The 25,000-nt window shown below is 40.0% G+C and overlaps 2 long non-coding RNA genes across 3 annotated transcripts in view; both read right to left on the reverse strand.

Annotated features, from left to right (window-relative positions):
• Window positions 1-25,000, reverse strand: part of LOC116599334 — a 42,117-nt gene that overhangs the window by 6,725 nt on the left and 10,392 nt on the right. The gene's annotated exons all lie outside the window — the stretch shown is intronic.
• LOC116599338 lies at window positions 1,785-24,539 on the reverse strand. The gene is made up of 3 exons (XR_004289320.1): window positions 24,528-24,539; window positions 18,454-18,458; window positions 1,785-1,916 (listed from the first exon to the last, which is right to left on the reverse strand). It is a non-coding gene; the product is annotated as an uncharacterized LOC116599338 (long non-coding RNA).

Genomic DNA, 25,000 nt, shown 5'->3' on the forward strand with positions numbered 1-25,000 from the left:
TGTTTGTTTAAAACACAATAGGATAACCAAAAATCTGGGGGATAAAAGAAAAAGTTTCTTTTCAATCAGGTTTCAGTCTTCACCCCACTGAAAGTCTTAATGAGACATAAAAATGTTCTGAAATGCTGTGGCCTATTCCCAGGACTCTACAGGGCAATACAGATGCATAAAGTGGTGTGGAAGGCCAGCGCCATGCACATGCTCAGGAAAGAGCTGAGAAGGTCTGAGGAGCTCACTCGGGGTAACCTTGAGGCTCCACTCAAGCAGAAAGTAAAGGCTAAAACAGTTGGAAACAGCTGGGTTGAAGGTTAAAGACCTGCCCCAATACGCACATAGAGTCCTTCTGCAAAGACTGGAAGACAGTGGTTCTAGGCATCTAAGAAAATCTGTGTCCAATTATTGGCTCACCATTAAGCTAATCAGAGAATTCAGCCACACAAAGACTATATAATACAGGAAAACCCTAGATGTATAGCAAGAACAAACTCCAAGAATGAGGAGACTCTGCTTTCCAGAATGGCTATGTTATTTAAAAGGCCCATTTTTTCTGTAAATAGACTAAACACTCCAATCAAAAGACGTAAGATGATGGAATGGGTGAAAAAGCAAGACCCGTCTATAATTTCAGACCAAAAGACACATGCAGATTAAAAGTAAAGGGATGGAAAAGCATTTATTATGCAAATGGGAGTGAGAAGAAAGCCAGCATAGAAATAGATCAGACAAAATTAAAGGGGGGAAAAAAAGACTATGCAGTCTCCTTTATCTCTTGCTATAATCAAAGGGAGCGATAGAACCAGAAGATATATCAATTGTAAATATTTACATACACAACGTGGGAGCACCCAAATCCATTAAGCAGTTAATACCAAGGTAATTGATAGTGATAGAGCAAAGCAGGGGCCTGTAACACCCCACATATATCACTGGATTAATCTTCCAAACAAAATCAACAAGGAAACAATGACTTTGAATGACACATTGGACCAGATGGATCTCACAGATATATTCAGAATATTCCATCCAAAAACAGCAGAACACACATTCTTTTCAAGTGCACATAAGACACTCTCCAGAAGAGATCACAGGTTAGAGCACAAAATAAGTCTCAACAAATTCAAAGGCTGAAATCCTACCATGCATCTTTTCTGATCATAATGGTATAAAACTGGAAACCAACATAAGAAAAATCTGGAAAGAGCATAAATACAAGAATGTTAAATAACATGCTACTAAAAATGAATGGGTCAACCAAAAAATCAAAGAGGAATTAAAAAAAAAAAAAAAGGACAAAAATACAATGGTCCAGGGCACCTGGGTGGCTCAGTTGTTAGGTGTCTGCCTTCAGCCCAGGTCATGATCCCAGGATCTTGGAATCGAGCCCTGCTTCAAGCTCCCCGCTCAATGGGAAGCCTGCTTCTCCTGCTCCCACCACGTCTGTCAATTAAACAAATAAAAATTTAAAAAAAAAATACAATGATCCAAAATCTTTGGAATGCAACACAATCTGTTCTAAGAGGAATTTTATAGTAATACAGGCCTACCTCAAGAAGAAAAATCTCAAACAACCTAATCTTACAAGTAAGAGAGATAGAAAAAGAACAAATGAAGCCCCAAAACAGAAGGAAGGAAATAATAAAGATTAGACCAGAAATAAATGATTTAGAAACTTAAAAAAAAAAAAAAGATAGAACGGATTAATTAAACCAGGAACTTTTTCTTTGAAAAGATCAATAAAATTAAACCTTTAGCCAGACTCATCAAAAGAAAAAAGATCCAAATAAAATCACAAACAAGAGAGAAGAAATAACACACACCACGGAAATACAAAGGATTGTAAGAGGAGATCATGAAAAACTATACGCCAACAAATTGCACAACCTAGAAGAAATGGATAAATTCCCAGAGACAACCTACTGAAAAAGGAAGACATAAAAAATTTGAGCAGACTGATAACTAGCAAAGAAATCGAACCCATAACCAAAAACTCCCTACAAACAAAAGTCTAGGACCAGGTGGCTTCACCAGTGAATTCTACCAAACATTTAAAAATGAATTAATACCTATTCATCTCAAACTATTCCAAAAAATAGAAGAGGCAGGAACACTTCCATATTAATTGAGTACAGTAACACTCTGATACCAAAATCAGATAAAGACACCACAGAAAAAGAACTATAGGCCAATATCTCTGATGAACATAGACACAAAATCCTCAACAAAATACTAGCAAATCGAATCCAACAATACACTAAAAAAAACCACTCAGCATAATCAAGAGGGATTCCTGGCCTGCAAGAATGGTTCAATATTTGCAAGTCAATTAACATCTGATCCTTTCAGGAGATGTAGAAAAGGCATTTGACAAAATAAAACATACATTTATGATAAAATCCCTCAAAAAAGTAGGTCCGAATTAAGGCCTTTTAACAATGTACACACACAATGAAATATTCAGCCATGAAAGAAAGAAAGATTACTTGCCATTTGAAACAAGATAGATGAAATGAGGGCGAATAATGCTAAGTGAAATAAGTCAGGAAAGACAAATACCATATGATTTCACGGATATTTGGAATTTAAGAAACAAAACAAATAAGCAAAGGGAGAAAAAAGAGAAACCAAGAAACAGACTCGTAAGAGAGAACAAACAGATGGTTAGAGGGCAGGGGCAGGGATACAGGTGATGGGATTAAATAACGTAATTGAACAGTACTGACAAATGTACAGAAGTCAATGACTTGTACACCTGAAACTAATACAACACTGTACGTGAACTATAATGAAATTAAAAAATAATATTAAACAAAAGAAACCCACTTCAATCAGGTTTGGTCTTCACTCCCCTTCACTGAAAGTCTTCTTAATGACATTTCCCTCCCCCCAAATCTCAAAGATTATATTTTATGTGTTATCTAGAAATGTTGTAGTTTAATCCTTACATTTTGGTACATGATTTATTTCGAGTTAATTTTGTATATGGTGTGAGGTAAAGCTTAACATTGTCCCTTTCCATATGGATATCTGATTGTTCCAGCCCCCTCTGTTAAAAAGACCACCTTATGTCTTTTGTCAAAATCAATCGACAGCATATGCATGGGTCTACTGATGGACTCTATTCTGTTCTGTTGGTCTACAAATTTTGACATATCTTTTCCTTGCTTACTTTCTGTGATACTGTATTCTCCTGCTTTTCCTCTTTGGCCAGTATTCATCTTTTTTCCACATCCTTCTTCTGGTTCTCTGCTTTTATAAATGAGGTATCAAGGCCTTAGTCCTAGGTCTCCCTCTATTTTTCTATCCGCACACTCACCCTCCATCAAAGATTGGTAGGTGTTAACTAGAAAAAAAAGGAGTGGGAGAAGTAGAGAGAGGGAATGAGGCAGAAACAGAATAAAAATGTCTTAGAATGACACACATAGGTAGAGTCCAGGAGATGAGACAGAATATGCTACATGGGAACTGAGCACAGCTGGTCTAGAATGTGAAGGAGGAAAGCAGGAGATGAGGCAAGGCAAAGTTTAATAATAGTCTTGGAGGCACTGCCAAGTTTATACTTAAACCTGCAAGCAATGACGAACTGACATAAAAGGATAGATTAAAAATATTTAATGGTTGTGTAAATAACCATGCAGTCATTAAAATAAAGTTTGTGAAGGATATTTTGCCACTTTTGGAAATTCACATTATGTTTCATTTGGAAAACAAGATCTGTGTAAACTACATAAAATTTATATTTTAACATGAGCACTTTAAAAAGACTTACAAAATGTACCAATTTGTTAAAAAAAAAAAAAAAAAAAAAGACTTACCACGGCGCCTGCCTTCAGCTCGGGTCATGATCTCAGGGTCCTGGGATGGAGCCCCCATCAGGCTCCCTGCTCACCGGGGAGTCAGCTTCTCCCTCTCCCACTGCCCCTCTCCCCGCTGTACTGTCTCTCTCACTCTCTTTCAAATAAATAAAGTCTTTCAAAATAAATAAAAGTAAAGATTTATCCATGTATTTTAGAAAGAGAGAGGGCGGGGAGCAGGGGAGGGGCAGAGGAAGAGGGAGACAAGCAGATTCCCCTCTGAGCAGGAAGCCCAACATGGGACTGGATCCCAGGATCCGGAGATCATAACCGGAGCCAAAATAAAGAGTGGGACGCTCAACTGACTAAGCCACCCGGGCACCAAAATTACCAAATAGCTATTCCTAAATAACTATTCCTAAATGTTAAGATTGCAGATGGCTTCAACATTCTTCCTTTTGCTTTTTTATATTTTCCAATTTTTAAAATAAGCCTGTATTAAATCTATAATACTTTAAAAAGCATGCTAGAAAGCGAACTTCCTACGTTTAGAAGAAGTGTCAAGTTACTGCTAAGAATAATGAAGCTGAGTGCCATCACCACTGTGGCGGGGTAGGAGACCCACCTTCCATCCACCCATAAACATCAACAAGACAGCTCTCCACAAACAGAAAAATAGCTCTGATAGAGTTCAAGGTCCTCTTCCACTTCAGCAAGCAACACAATGGAACAATGAAACCTGAGAACCACCACACAAAAGAGGAAGGAGAAACAGGATCGCTTTCCCAGCACCATCCCATCCCCCAGGTCCCCGAGCCTTTGGGGGCACTGGACAAGGGACCCACTTTGGTCTCATCCCATCCAGAGGTGGAAAATGCTGTCACATACAGAGGTAGTAGGAGCCCGGAAGAAGAGTAGGGCTACCAGCAGAAGCCACCAGCAGGAGTGACCGTGGTTCCCAGTGAACTGTTCTGTGGAGGACAGCAGTAGCTTTTGCCACTGAAGAAACCAATGACCAACACAGCAGCATGGACCCCTACAGATTTCACCACTGAGGGTTCCCCTCAAAGGTTTTCCGCATCACAGCTGACAGCTACCTGACGCCCTTCTTACTCCGGACCCCCCCTCTCAGAACTAGTATCTATGCGGGCAGCCAGCCCTGGCTTCTGTGCCTGTGAGAGTACAGATGCCAGCCGAGATGCTGGTGGCCGACACCCCACCACGGCAGACACATCTGGGGCTAACTAGCCCCTCCAGCTGTGTACCCACATGCCCCTGGTCTGATTTCCATTGCCAACCTCGACCAGCACATGCACGCCAGTGGAGAGATCCCACAGCCTTAACAGTGAACACCAAATCCAGAGCCCTTACAGTTGCCTGTGGTCCTGGCCCTGTCTACTGGGGCTGGCCTGCACCAGCGGTGCTCACCTGCAGCTAGCCCCTCCCACTATACATGCGCATGCCCCCAGGCAGATTCCCATCACTGGCTGGTCCTGCTCTGCTGTGCCTGTAGGGTGAGTCTGCAGCAACAGAGTGCATGCTGACAGCTGCCAGTGTGCTACCTCTGTACCTAATCCAACCCCTGCCACTGCAAGGCATGGGTGGTCCCCACAACTGAGTATCTGTACATCACCAGTTCTGTTCACCTTGGTCGCTGGCCACTGGACCTGGAGGCACCGTTGAGGACTCCCAACAGGCCTTGTAATCACTGCAATCTCTCTGCAGTCCTTGTCTAGAACCATGTAGCTGTTGATGTCTTGGACCCCAGAAGCCTGAGCTGAACCATCACAAGCCCCCACATGTGGTTCCAGGGTTCCAACATGTTCTGGTGTGTCCCCACCCAAGGGGTAAAGGTCTTTCCTAATCAAAATCAGTCCATAAAGTCTGGAAGAGATGACTGTGTCTTCAAATGTGCAGACATCTGTACAAGGCTAGAGGGGTGGTGAAGAATCAGGGAAACATGCCGCCACTAAAGGAACATAGTAAACCTATAAACTTAATATACATAAACTTATATATAAATGTAAGTATATGCCAATAAATATAAAGGGAGAAACAGACAACAATATGATAGAGAACTTTAACACCCCATTTTTAACAATGGAAAGAGCATCCAGACAGAAAATTAATAAGGACACACTAGACTTCAACTATATTTTAGACCAAATGGATCTAACAGAAATGGACAAAACATCCCATCCAACAGCAGCAGAATACATATTCTTCAAATGCACATGGAACATTCTCCAGGATACATTATATGCTAGACCATAAAACAAGTCTTAGCAATTAAAAAATACTGAAATCATACCAAGTAACTTTTCTAAGCACAATGGTATGGAACTAGAAATCAACAACAACAAAGAAAAGAAAGCCTAGGAAATTCACAAACATGTGAAAGTTAAAAAACACACTTCTGAACAGCTAGTGAAGAAGAAATCAAAAGGGAAGTAAAAAAATATACCTCCAAACAAAAAAGGAAACAATGAAACGAAACCTGAGATGTAGCAAAAACAGTCCTAAGAGGAAAGTTTATAGTGATAAATGCCCAAATTAAGAAAAAAGAAAGATCTCAAATAAAAAACCTAACTTTACACATCAAGGAACCAGAAAAAGAACACACTAAGCCCAGAGTCCAAAAGTTAACAGAAAGAAGGAAATACAAAGATCAGAGCAGAAATAAAGGGCAGAAAAATGGATAAGATCAACAAAATTGGGAACTGGTGTTATGAAGTGGTAAAATTGACAAACCTTTGGCTAGACTTACCAAGAAAAAAGGAGGACTCAAATAATACTGTAAATGAAAGAGGTGACATTACAATGGATACACAAAAACCACAAAGAATCATAAAAGGCATTTATGAACAATTATGCCAACAAAACTGGACGACCTACAAGAAATAAGTAAATTCCTAGAAACATACAACCTACCAAGACTGAATCAGGAAGAAATCGAAAATTTGAACATACCACTACTATTGAACCAATAATCAAAAACCTTCCAACAGGGACACCTGGGTGTACAGTTGGATAAGTATGTGACTCTTGATTTCAGCTCAGGTCTTGATCTCAGGGTCGTGGGTTCAAGCCCTGTGTTGGTACTTTAAAACAAACAAACAAACAAACAAAAAAAACCTCACACAGAAATGCCCATGATCAGGGACACCTGGGTGGCTCAGTTGGTTAAGCAGCTGCCTTTGGCTCAGGTCATGATCCCGGCGTCCCACATCGGGCTCCTTGCCCTCCGCAGGGAGCCTGCTTCTCCCTCTGACTCTGCCTTCCACTCTGTCTGCCTATGCTCGCTCTTGCTCACTCTCTCTCTGACAGATAAAAAATCTTTAAAAAAAAAAAAAAAAAAAAGAAATGCCCATGATGGCTTCATGGATGAATTCTATCAAACATTTAAAGAATTAATATCAATCCCTAACAAACTCATCAAAGAAACTGAAGAAGTGGGGACACTTTTACATTCATTTTACAAGGCTGGCATTACCTTGATGCCAAGACCAGACAAGGACACTACAAGAGAGCTATAGGCCAAAATCTCAAATGAATATAGATGTAAAAATTCGCAACAAAATACTAGCAAACTGAATTCAACAGTACATCAAGAGGCTTGTACATCATGTTAAGTGGGATTTATCCCTGGGATGCAAGGATGGTTTACCGTATGTAGATCAATAAAGATGATAGACCACATTAATAGAATAACATAAAAATCACATGATAATTTTAGAAATGATGTGATGATGCAGATCATCTGCAAAAAACAAATTTGACAAAAATTCAACATTCATTCCTGATAAAAATTCTCAATAAAATGAGTACAAAAGGAATGTAGCTCAACATAATAAAGGCCATAGATGGCAAGCCCACAGCTAACATACTCAAGAGTGGAAGGCTGAAAGCTTTCCCTCTAAGGATCAAGACCAGGGTGCCTACTCTTACCACTCTTATTTAACATAGTACTGAAAGTCCTAGCAGAGCAGCTAGGCAAGAAAAACAAATAAAAGGCATCCAAACCACAAAGGACAAAGTAAAATTGTCTCTATTTGCTGATGACATGATCTTGTATATAGAAAATCCTAATAATTTCGCCAAAAATACTATAGGAACTAATAAATTAGTTCAGTAAAGTTGCAGGAGATAATAACAATATACAAAAGTCAAATGCATTTCTGTACTGAAATAATAAACTATCTGAAAAATTAAGAAAACAATCCCATTTATAATAGTATCAAAAAGAATGAAATACTCAGGAATAAATTTAACCAAGGAAGTGAAAACCACTAAGACACTGATCACAGAAACTAAAGAAGACACAAATAAATGAAAAGATACTCCAAGCCATGGATTGGAAGTGTTGGTATTTTCTTTTTTAAGATTTTATTTATTTATTTGAGAGAGAGAGACAGTGGGAGCATGAGAGGAGAGAAGGTCAGAGGGAGAAGCAGACTCCCTGTGGGGCTGGGAGCCTGATGTGGAACTTAATCCCGGGACTCCAGGATCATGACCTGAGCTGAAGGCAGCTGCTTAACCAACTGAGCCACCCAGGTGCCCGGAAGCATTGGTATTGTTAAAGTGTTCATAATCTCCAAAGCAAACACCACCAGAATTCCAACGGCATTTTTTACAGAAATAGAAAACAACCGTAAAATTGGAATGGAAACACAAAAGACCCCAAATGGCCAAAGAAGTCTTGAGAAAGAATAATAAAGCAGGAATTATTATCCTTCCTGATTTCGAACTATTATTTCAAAGTGATAAGAATCAAAACAAGTATGGTACTGGAATAAAAACAGATACACAGACCAACAGAATAAAACGGAGCACCTAGAAATAAACCCAAACATATAGTCAACTAATATTTGACAAGGGATCCAAGAATACTCAATGGAGAAAGGACAGTCTCTTCAATAAATGCCAGGAAAACTGGATAATCATATGCAAAAGAATAAAATAGGACCCCTAACCTATACTCATGAAATTATCATGAAATGAATTAAGGACTTAAATGTAATCCTGAAACTATAAAAATCCTAGAAGAGAAAAATAGACAAAAATGTTGATACTGGTCTTGACAAGCCTTTTGCAATATGACACCAAACATACAAGTGACAGAAATAAAAATAAGTGGTACTACATCAAACTAGAAAGTTCTGCATGAAAGCAACTTACTGAATGGGAGAAGATATTTGTAAATGACATATCCAATAAGGGGTTAGTATCCAAGATATATAAACAGCTGATACAACTCAATATCCCCAAAATAAATAATGAAATTAAAAGATGGGCAGAAGACAGGAACAGACATTTTTCCAAGAAGACATCCAGAGGGCCAACAGATACATGAAAAGATGCTCAATATCACTTATCATCAGGGAAATGCAAATCAAAAGTACAATGAGATATCACCTCACACCTGTCAGAATGTCTAAAGTCAACCACACAAGAAACAAGTGTTGAAGATGTGGAGGAAAAAGGAACCCTTGAGCACTGTTGGTGGGAATGCAACTGGTGCAGCCACTCTGGAAAAAGTACAGGGGTTCCTCAAAAAGTTAAAAGTAGAACTATCCTGGGGCACCTGGGTGGCTCAGTGGGTTAAGTCTCTCTCTGCCTTGGGCTCAGGTCATGAATCGAGTCCTGAGATCAAGCCCCGCATCAGGCTCTCTGCTCAGTGGGGAGCCTGCATCCCTTCCTCTCTCTCTGCCTGCCTCTCTGCCTACTTGTGATCTCTTTCAAATAAATAAATAATAGAACAATCCTACAACCCAGTAATCACACTACTGGGTATTACCCACAGAAAATGAAAACACTAAATTGAAAAGATACATGCACCCGTTGATTATAGCATTTACAATAACAAAGATATGGAAGCAGCCCAATTGTCCTTCAATAAATGAATGGATAAAGATGTCACACACACACACACACACACACACACACACACACACACACACACACACACCATGGAATATTACTCAGCCATAAAAAAGAATAAGAGCTTGCCATTTGCAACAACATGGATGGAGCCACACAGTATCACCCTAAGTGAAATAAGTCAGCAGAGAAAGACAAATACCATATGATTTCACTCATGTGTGCAGTTTAAGAAACAAAACAAATGAACAAAGAAGAAGAGCAGACACAAACCGAGAAACGGACTCTTAACTACAGAGAACAAACTGACAGCTACCAGAGGTGAGGTGAGTGGGGAGGATGGAGACTGAAGAGTACACTTATGATATAATGATAAATAAAAATGGGGTGCTTGGGTGGCTCAGTGGGTTAGGCCGCTGCCTTCGGCTTGGGTCATGGTCTCAGGGACCTGGGATCGAGCCCCGCTTCGGGCTGTCTGCTTGGTGGGGAGCCTGTTTTCTCTCTCTCTCTGTTTGCTGCTCTGCCTACTTGTGATCTCTGCCTGTCAAATAAATAAAATCTAAAATAAAATAAAATAAAAAGCTCTGCACAGCAAAAGAAACAAGGAACAAAAAGAACAGGCAACCTATGGAATGGGAGAAAATATCTGCAAACCACCTAACAAGGAGTTAATATCTAAAATATGAAAGGAGATAATACAACTCAACAGCATCAAAAAAAAAAAAAAAAAAAAGACACACTATCAAAAAATGGGCAAAGGACCTGAATAGACATTTTTACACACAAGACATACAAATGGCCAGCAGGTACATGAAAAGGTGCTCAGTCTCACCAACCATGAGGGAAATTCAAATCAAAACCACAATGAGACACCACTTCACGCCTATTAGGATGGCTAGCACTAGTAAGACAAGAGATAACAAGTGCTGGCAAGAATGTGATGAAAAGGGAACACTTGTGCATTGTTGATGAAAGTGTAACTTGGTGCCAACCACTGTGGAAAAGTGTGGAGATTACTTAAAAAAAAAAAAAAATGGGAAAAAATGTAAAAATGTAACTATCATATCCAACAATTTCACTTCTGGCTATATAGTCGAAGGAAATGAAATTACTGTCTTGAAGAGGTATCTGCACTCTGGTGATCACTACAGCAGCATTCACAATAGCCAGCACATGAAAACAACCAAAGTGTCTATCAACAGATTAATAAATTATATTAATAAATTATATATATACTATGTATATACACCCATATATATAACTATACACACACACGCAAGAATGTTTAATCAGCCTTTAAAAGAAGGAAATCCTATCCCTATAACAGCAAAGATGGACCTTGAGGGCATTATGCTAAATGAATTCAGTCAGACTGAAAGAGAAAGACAAATACCATATGATCCCCTCTTCAATGTAGACTTTTCAAAAGGTGAACTCACAGAAGCAAAGAGTAGAACCTTGGTTGCCAGGGACTGGAGGTGGGGAATCGTGGAGATATTGGTCGAAGAGTGCAAACTTCCAAGTTATACAAGGAGTACGTTCCAGGAATCTAACACACAGCATGGTGACCGTGGTTAACGCTACCATACTGTATACGGCAAGTTGTTTTAAGAGTAGACTTGGAATGCTCTTAGGTTAAGGACAACAATGGTAATTATGTGAGGTAAAAAATGTGTTCACCAACCTTTCCATGGTAAACATTTCACAATAGATCTAGGTCTCAAACCACCACAATTGTATGTTCTATGTAATTATATCTCAATAAAGCTGGGGGAAGGAAAGAATAATTAAGCTGTAAGTTTTATGTGTTCCAAAGTTTGGGTCTTACGATTTCGTTTATTTCTAGTTCTGAGCTCAGTGTTTGACAGATCATAGGCATGACAGATGAAGGAAAAAAAACCTTAAGGGACTTCAAACCATCGGTTGGTGAGAAAATTTCTGGATTGAAAGAATGATTCCATTGGAACATTCCCTAAGGAACATACAAATTACAACACCCATATCTGGTTCAAACTAATGTAGACTGTTGAAAAGACTCCTTACTTCAAATCACTTTAAAATATTTATATAAACCTTCTCCACTTTTGATAATGTGGTGTAAATGAATGAGAGCCTATTTTGAAATGATCTGATCACTTAGGACCAATATTCTACTTACATAAATACAAACTGCTGTTATTATGTTTCAGCCTCACACTAGAGTCCTGAGCCAGCTTTTAAAATTTTCTATATAAATTTGCTCACAAACTGGTGAGCCAAAGAGATATAGCAAAGGCAGCGAGCCAGGCAAATTTGCATCTGGATTCTCTGTAGGACTCTGGGAAAGTGTTGCCTTGCAGTTTCAGAGCGAAATTTATTTGTGTAGTACAGATGGTTGCCTCAAGAACAGTTTGTAACACAAATTGCTATTATAGTGTGTCGTTCTCATTAATTTAGAGCCAGATCAGTTTTGCCCCAGTTACAAATGGATTTAAAAAAAAAAATCTGTCCATTTCGGGCTTTCGATTATATATACATACATAGTGAAGTATAATAATTAGTACTTCATATATACATACACCCAAGACATATGTCGATATGGGCTATATATCTGCTTTAACTCAGGCGGTGACATAAGGATGTGTGCACATCATAACTCATGTGTCCGCCTCCCTCTCTTGAGGAAGCTCTTTTAGGGGCTGGTATTCCGTTCATTCCTGAGTCAGTCCTTCTAACAGCTGCTACTTAATCCTCTCTTCTGTTTTCTGCTTATTTCACATCTGATCATTATTCAAATGAGCTTCTCCTGATATAAAGCCTTTTACAGCCAAGAGGGGCTCCACGGAGTTGTGCTCAGGCAGATTCCATGTAACAGAGATCATGGAAAGCTTTTTAGAGGAAGTTTCGCTTGAACCAAGTCTTGGAAGACGCAAAGGAATAAGCTAGGCAAGCGAAGATGCCTTCTAGGGAGAGGACTGTGCAGTGTCTTATCAATTCAGGCGAAGGGTGAATCTGGTGCTGAGAAACAATAACGTGTTAACCAGCACGGTGTGCTTACAGACACACGAGCTATCTAACCTAGCTGGAGTTAAGACGTAAGCCCGGATAAGTGACAAGATTGCGAAGGGACTAGACTACGTAATGAGTATGATTTTATAGGTGTGGGCACTGTTTGCAGAATTTAGTGTGGTTGACCATTTCCCTTTACTTGGTAGTTTGGTTTTTTTCTGCCCCACTTGAACCCACCGAGTCTTTCTGGCACGGGAGATGTGTGGTCTAGTTCTGTCGCCCCCAGTTAGCAGTGCTCTCGGGATTATTACAAATGCCCTCTAAGCTGGTCTCACATTCTTCTAGCTTCAGTCCCCAGCAGCTGCCTGATGTGCTCATTATTCCTAGAAGTAAACAATGGGCAAGAACAGAGCCGACCCTGATGGCAGGAGGAAGGGTGGTTGGGGTGCAGGTGCAGAAATCACATAGTAGGGATGGGGCAGACTCCATGGTTGGTTGGTTGAGCAACCTGTGTCATCAAGACCATTACTTCTTTCCCTCTCTTTTCTCCATAACCACAGGATCTGTATCAATCCAGGACTGGTTTCCCCTCCAGGCTATAGTACAGCTGCCAGTTACAACAAGGCCTGTTTACTCCTTTGTTTACATCCAGAAGAGGAGAGAAACTGCCTCTCCCTAAGCCACCAAAAGGAAGTCTTTATCCTCAGTCTTTGGGGGCCCATTTATGTTTCCCCCAAACAATGGTAGGGCTAGGTCCTCGAAACAGTCACTGGCTTCCTAACCAGGGCCTATCAGCGGAGCTCACGGCATTTCCTCAAAGCTTCTTGCTGCCATACACACAATGGGAAGGGAGAGTGAACATTGAAGCATCAAGCACTCCATCCACTACCAAATACTTGCTCAGAAACCCTTGCATTTTCACTGGTGATCCTTGATTGTACATTCATTTTGGAGTTTGCTAAGATAAAAGGAATTACGGTGCGTCTTCCAGTTAGTGTCTAAAATAAGATCTTTGCAAAAGTTATGTGCCATTCTGAGATTGCTGTTAGATTTACGCAGTTGATAATGTTAGGGTCGAGAAGACCTCAACCTAGGGAGGCGCAGAGGAACGACACCAAGGCAGCTCTTTCTGCAACAGCACGGGCTTTATTGTTCCAGCATGCTGGGGCTCTGCAACATACCCGAAGATCAGGCAGAGGCTGAGAGCCCTGATCAAGGGGAGCATATGGTTTTTATACTTTTTTTTAGACAAAGGCTTGTCACAAAGCCACAATCACAGTGACCTCTTTACACAGTTAAAGTTCCTGGTGTGCTCTGCACAGTTTACATTTTTCAGTTAGCCATATCTTATCGTCCGGGTGCTACTTCTCAAGGTTCAGCCCGCAAAGCAGCAGAGCAGTTACAGAAAAGCAAGTTAGCAGAAGCTCCACACAATTTAACTCTTTCAGCTCTGGATCTCTTCAATAAAATATCAAGACTGAAACGTAAATAAAAAATGTCAACTAATTGTTTTTGACCTAGTTGGAAAAAAAGGTCAACTGTAAGATAAATCACTTTAAGCTAAAAGTCACAGCTAAACATTAAGAGCAATGAATATGTCCAAACACACACGAGAGAGCCTTTCAGTCCAAGCAAGACCTTTCCCCTTGCAACCCAAGTCTGTCTTACACTCCAGACACAGTGCACGAACATACACACGTTTCCACAAATATATCCAGGGCAGAAGATCTAAGTGAAATCCGTTAGAAAGTATCAATGTATTTCATCTGTAGGAAGTTTCTCAGTGTCATAGCATCTACATGGATAGAATACATAGTATTTCCTTGCTTTAAAATTTATATGAAGAAGTAATATATGCACATTGCCAAAAAAACAAAAACAAAACCCAGCATCAACAGACAGTAAAGGAAAAACAAAGTCTCTTTCTCCATTTCCCCGGAGTCCTCCCCCCATTACTCTATAGGCCTAGGTTATCAGTTTCTTGTGTGTCCTACCCCAGATAATTTCTATATATGAAAACACATATGTATCCTTTTTAAAAATACAAAATGGGGGGTGGGGAGTTGCCTAGGAGACTCAGTCTGTTAAGTGTCTGCCTTTGGCTCAGGTCATGATCCCACAGTCCTGGGATTGAGCCTCACACAGGGAGACTGCTTCTCCCTCTCCCTCTGCCTCTGCCCCTCCTCCCGCTTGTGTGCTCTCTCTCTCTCTCAAATCAATCAATCTTAAAAAAAAAAAAAAAAATATGTGCTGCAAACAGTTCTGTCCTCTGTGCATTTTGTGAATTTATTCACACAGATAGAGTGACCTGAATCTTGAACAGCCACATGGAGATATATCTCAGGACCTTACAGTGGAGGTGAGGGCAGCATTGGAACATAGACAAAAAATGGGGTGAGAAGGAGCTCTCCAGTGCTCAGGCAGGGGAGATGCAATAAAAAACAGAAGGTCTGGAGGAAAGGGCCACAGCACTGGGAAGTAAGGGGGAAAACCAGCCAACGAGGGATAAAAGTGAAGCAGATAGGAGGTTGGAGCCCCACAGATTGCCTAAAGTTGATTTTTAATCTTTCAAGAAGTTAGAAACTGAAAGTTTTACCACGCTTCGGAAAACAACGAGTTCGTCACTTGAGTCATGATTTTTTTTTTTCTATTTGTATTCATGGCTATTTTTTTCAAGTTGTTATTTAAACTCCAGGTAGTTAACATACAGTGTAATATTAGTTTCAGATATAGAGTCTAGTGATTCCTCACTTCCATACAACACCCAGTGCTCATCACAAGCGCCCTCCTTAACGCCCATCCCCCTGCCCACCTCCCCTCTAGTAAACCCGTTTGTTCCCTGTAGTTAAGGAGTCTGTTTTCTCATTTTTGCCTCTCTCTCCCTCTGCCCCATGCTCATCTGTTTTGTTTCGTAAATTCTATACATGAGTGAAATCTGGTATTTATCTTTCACTGACTTATTTCACTTGGCGTAATACTCTCTAGCTCCATCCACGGCATGGCAAATGGCAAGATTTTGTTCTTTTTTATGGATGAGTAACATTCAATAACACTCCATTGTGTGTGTGTGTGTGTGTGTGTGTGTGCGCGCATACATACATAAATATATATGTATGTATGTATATATATATATATGTATGTATGTATATACACACACATACACCACCTCCTTATCCATTTATCAGTTGACAAACAATGCAGGCTTTTTCTATAATTCAGCTATTGTTGATAGCACTGCTATAAACATTAGGGTGCATTATCCCTTCAAATTAGTATTGTTTGGATATTTGGGGTAAATACTTGGTAGTGCAATTGCTGGGTCGTAGGGTAGCTCTATTTTTAACTTATTGAGGAACCTCCATGCTGTTTTCCAGACTGGCTGCACCAGCCTGCATTCCCCCCACCAGTGTCGGAGGGTTCCCCTTTCTCCGCATTCTCGCCAACACCCATTGTCTCCTGTGTTGTTGATGTTAGCCATCCTGACAGCTTGAGGTGGTGTCTCACTGTGGTTTCGATTTCTGGTTCCCTGATGCTGAGTGATGTGGAGCATCTTCCATGTGTCTGTTGGCTCTCTGGGATGTCTTCTTTAGAGAAATGTCTACTCACGTCTTCTGCCCATTTTTTAACCGGGTTATTTGTTGAAGGGGCTATCTTTGAGCAAAAGCCTTACCTCCTCCTGTATTCCTTTAAGCTGGAGTATCCCTGTTTGAGATTCTGTAATCCACCACTAGATGGACCTATTTGATATTTTGTCTTCAGAGAAAAAACAGCTTTATAGTCAGTGAAGTCTTCCTAAGAAAGATTTAGATCACTGATCTTAAAACAAGATTTGAGTTTTAAAAAGAGAACCACTCATACAAAATAATGAATGAAATAAACTCACATCCTTAAATAATGTTAATAAAAACAAACACCTGTGTGTAAAACCCCCGGCTTAAGAAATCACATACAGCCCAATAAATCTTCTAAGCTAACTGCACTCCCCCTCTCTTCTCCCTTTCCTTCGCATGCATATGAAGCCAATATTTTGAATTATAAATTAGCAGATACTTTTAAAAAAATTAGCTTTACAATATATGATATGTCACTAAACAATATAATGTTGAATTTTTCTAGGTTTTGTAGCTTATCTTGTCTCACTTTGATTCTATTTCTCAGATTCACCCATGTTGGTATGTATAGCTCCAGTGCATTTTTTTTTTCAAACTGCTCTAGGATATGCTGCTGTATGAATAGACTAAAATTCATTTATCTGTGTTACCAATTTTAGACTTGCTTTTTTCATTCAATACTATCATTTTTAGGATTCTCATTTTCATTATGCAACTAAAATTTAGACAGATTAAACACTGTTGATATGTAAACTGTATTGGATAATTCCAATATCAGTCGAGGGAGTCTGACCCTCCAGTTTGTTTGTTTGTTTTTCCTGCTGATGTTCATTTAGGCGGGCTTGTTTCTTCATGTGCTTTGGTAATTAAGAAAAAATTGTGAGTGCATGTGCCTTAGGTGGCAGGTCTCTCAAAATGTTTTGTTTTCTCCCCCGTGGTTATATATCCTTAATTAACTGCCAGGAGCTCTCCATTTCTCTTATCTGGAAATCACTGCACCCATTCCTCCATCAGGATAACAGTCTCTGTCTTCAGCAATGGGAGGGAGGCGGGCAATTACTCTTTCCTTTGGGCAGGGAGATCCATGGCTTGTCGTGTTCTCCAAAGATGAGTATTTTAGAAAGCCTGGTGGCAAAGCTATTGCCATCTTTCACATGAGCCACATCAAGAGCAGCTTGTCTCCCTCCTTTTCTCTCTCTGTCAGTGGCCCACGTTAGCACATACATAACTAGCAGAACTTGATGGAATGCCCAATTGATTTGGCCAAGTCCTGAATCAATCTAAGAGGATTGTCAATCTGGCTGGTGCCCACAAAGATCTTTCTCATGTCACAGAACTTATACTTGGCCTCCTCAGGCATAATGATGAACAGCAAGGTGACCTTTGGGTCACAGATCACATAGAAATCCTTGCCACTCTTGTCAATGTTGAAGACATTCATAACTGGCAGGGTATCCTATGTTGGTTTGCAGCCTGCAGTCAAGCTTAAGGAATCGTGGCCTGCAGATCTACTTTCTCTCCTCTCAGAGCACACTTGAATCTGTTCTTTAGTCACAGATCACATAGAAATCCTTGCCACTCTTGTCAATGTTGAAGACATTCATAACTGGCAGGGTATCCTATGTTGGTTTGCAGCCTGCAGTCAAGCTTAAGGAATCATGGCCTGCAGATCTACTTTCTCTCCTCTCAGAGCACACTTGAATCTGTTCTTTAGTAAAATAATGAGAGGGGCCAGTGAATGCACAACGGACAAAAACGTCAGTTAGTATGTTGAGTATCTAATGCTTTGGAGTGCTATATGTTTCAGCACCATGAGTCATGACTGTTCCAGGTACAGAAAGAGCTGAAATCCATGCATCAACTACACAGGGAAGATTTGCTTTGCTCCTGCCAGGCCAGGAGCATAGAGGCAATACCAACCTATGGCCACTTTAAAATGAAATCTGGCTTGATAGTATTCAGACCACAAGCTAGCATGAATTTTGTCCCCAAAACAGCAAGAGTGTGGGCTTGTGGTTCAAAATTCCCAAGTAGGATCTTTCTTTCTTTTCCTATTCATTCTAGAACCAGCCTAAAGAGATAAGTTTCCCTTTGAGTGATTAGTTTCTACATCAACCATTTCTAGAGTCCTGGCTTGTACTAGAATCTTGGATTCTACTTCCTACCCTTCCTTGGATCCAGACTTTGCCTCCTACTAGAGGTCATTAAAATGCAAATTTCAGGCCTTCCAACTTTCAGTCACAAAAGATTTTTGGTGTTACCCTAATCATTAAAAACCAGATAAGCTACAAAATCATAGTTCTTCACCCAACAGAGACCTGAGGACAGAAAATAAAACTAACTAAATGAAGCTCTAGAAAGTAAAGAGTCCTTCCTTTAAAAGTAAAAATCTATAGCTGTTTTCATCATAGAAGAAATGCTGAAAGATGAAAGAGTCATCATAGTAGGTGATAAGGAGAAGCCAGCCACATTTTAATGAATTTTTAATGATTGCATGTGAAGTGGCATGATGAACTAGAACCCCAAGGAGCCCCAAGCAGAGTGTGCACCTGCCTGCTATTTACCATAGGCCCTCATAGAAGGCACATGGATTATAAGCTAAAGGCTGAGAGAAGAGCAGAAGGGCTTAGAGAGATCCCATATAAGGTGCTCTGACCTCTCCCAAGTAAAATGATGCTCAGTGAAGTGTACGAGCAAGGCAGAAAGAGGAGGGAAATCACTCTCAGGCACTCTGGGCTTTTACTGAGTGCAAACAGCAAATACCAAAGACTAAAAGCAGACTAGTAGAACAGAGAGAGCTCTCCTTGGGTATATAAAGATAAGGACAGAACTGCAGAGCCAACAGAAATTTCTAGTGACTCAAAATGCTAGAAAACAGGCTGTGAAGCGGACAGAAATCTCTCATGTTTCAAAAAGCGGGTGTCTAGTCTGTAAATTATCAAAGGAATTAATGAGTAGTTACTGGTACTTGCCTGGGGCCTCTACAGGGCTAGGGATTCTAAGCATTCTGACAGAAGAAGGGCTGAGGAATTTTCCACAGAAAATATTGTTTCCTTTAACCTCTACTAGTCTCATATACACGGTGTTCAATGTACAATGTACAATGTAGGAGACATACAAAGAAGAAAATGCAACTCATGATCATGAGAGGAAAGAAGCAGACCAGGAGATGGATCAGCCATTGGAATTATGAGACAGGGACTCTAAAATAACCAGGAAAATGTTAGGGGATCTATAAGGAAAGCTAGACAACATTCACAGACATATGGGAAATGTCAGCAGAGAGACCAAAATGATAAAAATGATCAAATGAAAGCACTGGAAATGGAAAATATAATACCCTAAGTGAAGAATTAATTCGATAGGATCAGAAACAGCCTGGGCACAGGAAGAAAATGATCTATAATGGAAAAAGAGCAGAAATTATATAAACCAAAACACAAAAATTAGGAAATGCAATGAAATATCTGAGATCTATGAGACACATACATGTAATTCAAATACCAGAAAAAAAGAGAGAATGGGGGAGAAGAAACTGTTGAAGAGACAATGGCTGGGAGCTTTCCAAAATTGTTGAAAGAGGTTAATTAGCAAACTCCAAGCAAGATAAACACACACACATACACACACAGAGTACCCAGGACACAGGCACATCAGACTCAAACTGTTGAAAACCAAGATAAAATTTAGAAGCAGCTACAAATATTACATACAGAGAAACAACAGTGAGAATTCTGCTGACTTCTCATTGGAAACTAGGTGGTCCAGAAGACAATGGAAAGACAACTTTTAAGTGCTTGAAGAAAAAAAAATAAAACTAGAATTCTATATGCAGCAAAATACATCATTCAAAAACAAATGAAAAATACATTCAAGACAGACAAAAGTGGAAAGATTTCATCTCCAGAAGAGCAGCATTGCAATAAACACTAAAAAGTAATTCAGGGTACAGGAAAATGATACCAGATGGTAGCTCAGAGCTTAAGAAAGGAATGAACACAAGAAAATTATGTGGGTAAGTAAAAAAGACAAATTTAATTTTTTTAGAGGGAGAATTATACATTTACAGCTACATTTCTTTAAAAGACTATGGAACGGACTTCAAGGGAAGATGACAGAGTATGAGGATAAGCTCACCTCCTCCCACAGATACAAGCAGATCAACACTCACATCAGTATAACAGCGCAGAAAATGACCCAAAGACTGGAAGAACAAACTTCACAACTAAAGACAGAGAAGAAGAAGGGCAGAGATGCGGTGGGGAGTTAAACACACTACAGGACTGTCTATCAGGGAAGTGGGCGGACCCACAGGCAAAGAGGAGAGAAACAGACCCTTACACAGGCGAGCTCACACAAGGAAGATGAGTTCCCATAACATCTGGCTTTGAAAATAACAGGGGATGAATTTTCATGAATTCTTACAACCAGTGGGACTTACCCAGGAATTTCATTTTATTTTTTTCTTCCCAAATTTTAAAATTTATTTATTTGTCAGAGAGAGTGCATAAGCAGGGGGAGCTGCAGGCAGAGAGAGAAGCAGGCTCCCAGTTGAGCAGGGAGCCTGACAGGAGGTTTGATCCCAGGACCCTGAATCATGACCTAAGCCAAAGATAAGATGCTTAACCAACTGAGCCACCGACTTTCCAAATTTTTATTTAAATTCTAGCTAGTTAACATATAGTATGGTACTGGTTTCGGGAGTAGAATTGAATGACTCATCATTACATAACACCACCCACTGCTCATTAGAACAAGCGCTTCCCTTAATACCCATCACCCAAACCCTGGAATTTTAAAAACCCATAGGCTTGGCTCTCAGAGAATTCGGAGAATGGACAGAAAACGGAGTCCGCATCCTTAAAGAGACAACACAACAAACAGCCCTATGGAGATGAAGATTATAAGCAGCAGTTTCAAAAACACCTGGGCCATACAGAAGTGTTACTAATCTCAGAGCAAGTCCCCAAAGAGACAGAAATGGCTGGGAGACGCCAGCAGGAACAAAGGAGCTGGCAAACATCACTGCAGACTCCCACCCCCCAGCATAAACACAGGGCCATCTGTGGGAACCAGTGCAGTGCCTATACTCGCTGCCTAATTTACTAACACCACATGTACTGCCCCTGCACTTTGGTAGACCTGCCCCCTCCAGCCAGTCCTGTCTCAGGCCCAGTGTTGCAAATCCCCTTCCTACAGAGGACAGGAAGCACACAAGCCTTGCTAACACCACCACACTTGCCAACCTGCTCCCCTGTCCACAAGGCAAATCTGAGCCCTCAAATGCTGTTTGCCTGGAGCCCATCCAGGGCAATGCCACAGGCCTGGCAGTTGTGCAAGCAGCCCCAATAGGGGCTGGCACCACTCCAAAGCGACTCCTTCCCTGGAAATAGGGGAAGATAGCCACACACAAAACTCAGACTTTGGCCTCAGCAGTGGGTTGGGAGCAGATATCTAGTCTGACTGCAAGCCCCATGCACCAATGAAGGCTTCTCAAGGGACAATACAAGGAAAATACCCTGAACTTTGGTACTGCTGCATCTCTGGCAAATGCCTGGTCTGACTCAACTCAAGCTTAAGGCAGCCCTAGAGAGGCCCACTAACACTACAGAGACCAAACAATGCACACAACAGGAAGAGAGCCATCACAGATGAGCAGACTGATGGAAAAAGTGGCCAAGCCACAAGAGCAGGGTGCACGCAACACAAAGAAGACACCTCCGAAGCACCAGGTTCTGGTGAACAGGGAGCTCTGTAAAACAGGACGCTACAAGGCCTCTTCTTCATAAGGCCATGACTTTCAAGAGCAGGAGACATAGCAGACTTTCCTGTGACACAGAAACAGACAAACAAAATGAAGAGACAGAAGAATATGTCCCAAATGAAAGAACAGGGCAAAATCATAGCAAGAGACCTAAGTGAAATAGAGATACATGATATGCCTGATTGAGAATTTAAAGTAATGAACATGAAAATACTCACTGGACAGGAGAAAAGAGTAAGACAGAAAACATAAAAAAGAACCAATCAGAGATGAAGAACTCAATAACTGCAATTAAAAATATATGAGGTGGAGGGGCACCTGAGTGGCTCAGTCAGTTAGGTGTCCAACTCTTGATTTTGGCTTAAGTCATGATCTCAGGGTTGTGAGATTGAGCCCCACATTGGGCTCTGCACTCAGCACAGAGTCTGCTTGTCCTCCTCCCTCTGGTCCTCTCCCCACTCACATACTCTTTCCCTCTCTCTCTAAAATAAATAATATCTTTATACATATATATAGGAGGTAGAATAAACAGTAGCCTAGAGCCAGAAGGACAGATGAGTAACATGGAGGACAGAATAATGGAAGAAATCAGCTTGAGAGGAGACAGAATTATAAAAAGCAAAAATAGCCTTAGAGAATTCAGTGACATCTTCAAGCATAATAACATTAACATTATAGGGATACAAGAAGGAAGACAGAAATTGGGAGCAGAAAATTTATTTGAAAATTTCCCAAACCTGGGAAAGAAACAGAAATCCAGATCCAGGAGGAACAGAGTGCCCCCAAAAATCAACCCAAGGAGGTCCACATCAAGACATATAGTAATTAAAATGGCAAAAAACAATCATAGAGTTTTTAATCAGGACTAGAAAACAGTTACATACAAGGGAAACTCCTTATAGTTATCACCTGACTGTTCAGCAGAAACTTTGTAGGCCAGAAGATAGAACAGATAAATGAAACTTTGTAGGCCAGAAGAGATTGGCATAATATATTCAAAGTGCTGAAAGGAAAATATCTGCAACCAAGAATACTCTATCCAGCAAGGCTATCATTCAGAATAGAAGTAGAGATAAAGAGTTTCCCAGGCAAATGGAAGTTAAAGGAATTCATGACCAGTAAACTAGCCCTACAAGAAATGTTAAAGGAGACTCCTGAAGTGGAAAGGAAAGGCCATAAGTAAGAGTAAGGAAAGCACAAAAGCAACAACAACAAAAAAAAGTGAGCATATCTGTAAAAATTCCAAGGTCTCAAAATGAAAGGATGAAAAGTATGACACCATATACCTAAAACATTGGTGGGGGAGGAGTAAAAAATGGGTTCAGACTTAGGCAATCATCTTAGTCTATCAACTTAGTATAGACTGTTATATGTAGATTTTTATATACAAACTGAATGGTAAGCACAAATCAAAAACCAGTAGTAGATAGGGAAAAGGGAATCCAAGTACATCACTAAAAAGCCAACTGATCGGGAAAGAACTACAAAAATAACCATAAAACAAGTAAAAACATGGCAATAAATACATGCCTATAAATAACTAAATCGAATGTAAACGGACTAAACACTCCAATCAAAAGACATAGGGTGAGAAAGTGAATAAAAAAACAAGATCCATCTATATGCTGCATACAAAGAGACTAAAGATGCAGGCAGATTGAAATGAAGGGTTGGAGAAGCCTTTATCATGAAAACAGATGTGAAAAGAATGACAGGGTAGAAATACTGATACCAGACAAAACAGACTTTGAAACAAAGACAGCAACAAGAGACCAAGGACATTATAGAATAATAAATGGAAAAGTTCAACAAGAAGATATAACAACTGTAAGTATATCTGCACCCAACATGGGAGGACCCATATACTTAAAGCAGTTAATAACAAACATAGCGGAAGTAACTCATAGTACTACAATACAGGAGGGGCCATTAACACCTCACTTACAACAATGGACAGATCATCCAAACAGAAAATCAACAAGGAAACGGTAACTTTGAATGACACTTTGGACCAGATGGATTTAACAGATATATTCAGAGCATTCCATCCTAAAACTGGAATACACATTCTTTTCAAGTGTACATTCTGGAACATTCTCCAGAAAGAGATCACATTCTCCAGAGAACATCTAGAAGAGGCCACAAAACAAGCCTCAACAAATTCAAAAGACTGAAGTCATACCATGCATCTTCTCTGATCACAATCCTATGAAACTAGAAATCAACCACAAGAAAAAATGTAGAGTAACACAAATGCATGGAGGCTAAATGACATGCTACTAAACAATGAATGTCTCAACCATGAAATCAAAGAGGAAATTTAAAAAATACGTGGAGACAAATGAAAATGAAAACAACTGTCCAAAATCTTTGGGATGCAGCAAAAACTGTTCTGAGGGAAGTTTTAGCAGTATAGGCCTACATCAAGAAGCAAGAAAAATCTCAAATAAACAACATAACCTTACACTAAAAGGACATAGAAAAAAGAAGAACAAAGCCCAAAACCAGCAGAAAGAAGGAAATAATAGAGATTGGAACAGAAATTAATAAGATAGAAACTAAAAAACCAATAGAACAGATAAATGAAACCAGGAGCAGGTTCTTTGGAAAGATCAACAAAATTGATAAACGTCTAGCCAGACTCATCAAGAAAGAGAGTGAGAGAGAGGACTCAAGCAAAATCAGAAATGAAAGAGGAGAATAAAAACCAACACCACAGAAATACAAAGGATTTTAAGACAATATTATGAAAAATTATATGCAAACAAATTGGAAAACCTATAAGAAATGAATTCCTAGAAACATAGAACCTCCCAAAATTGAATTAAGAAGAAATAGGAAATTTGAACAGACTAATTACCAACAATGAAAGTAAATCAATTAAAAAAAAAAAAACTCCCAAGAAACAAAAGTCCAGGATCAGGGACGCCTGGGTGGCTCAGTCGGCTAGGTGTCTGCCTTCCGCT

The sequence above is a fragment of the Mustela erminea genome, chromosome 9 (assembly GCF_009829155.1).
Source record: "Mustela erminea isolate mMusErm1 chromosome 9, mMusErm1.Pri, whole genome shotgun sequence".
In the NCBI taxonomy this organism is placed as follows: domain Eukaryota; kingdom Metazoa; phylum Chordata; class Mammalia; order Carnivora; family Mustelidae; genus Mustela; species Mustela erminea.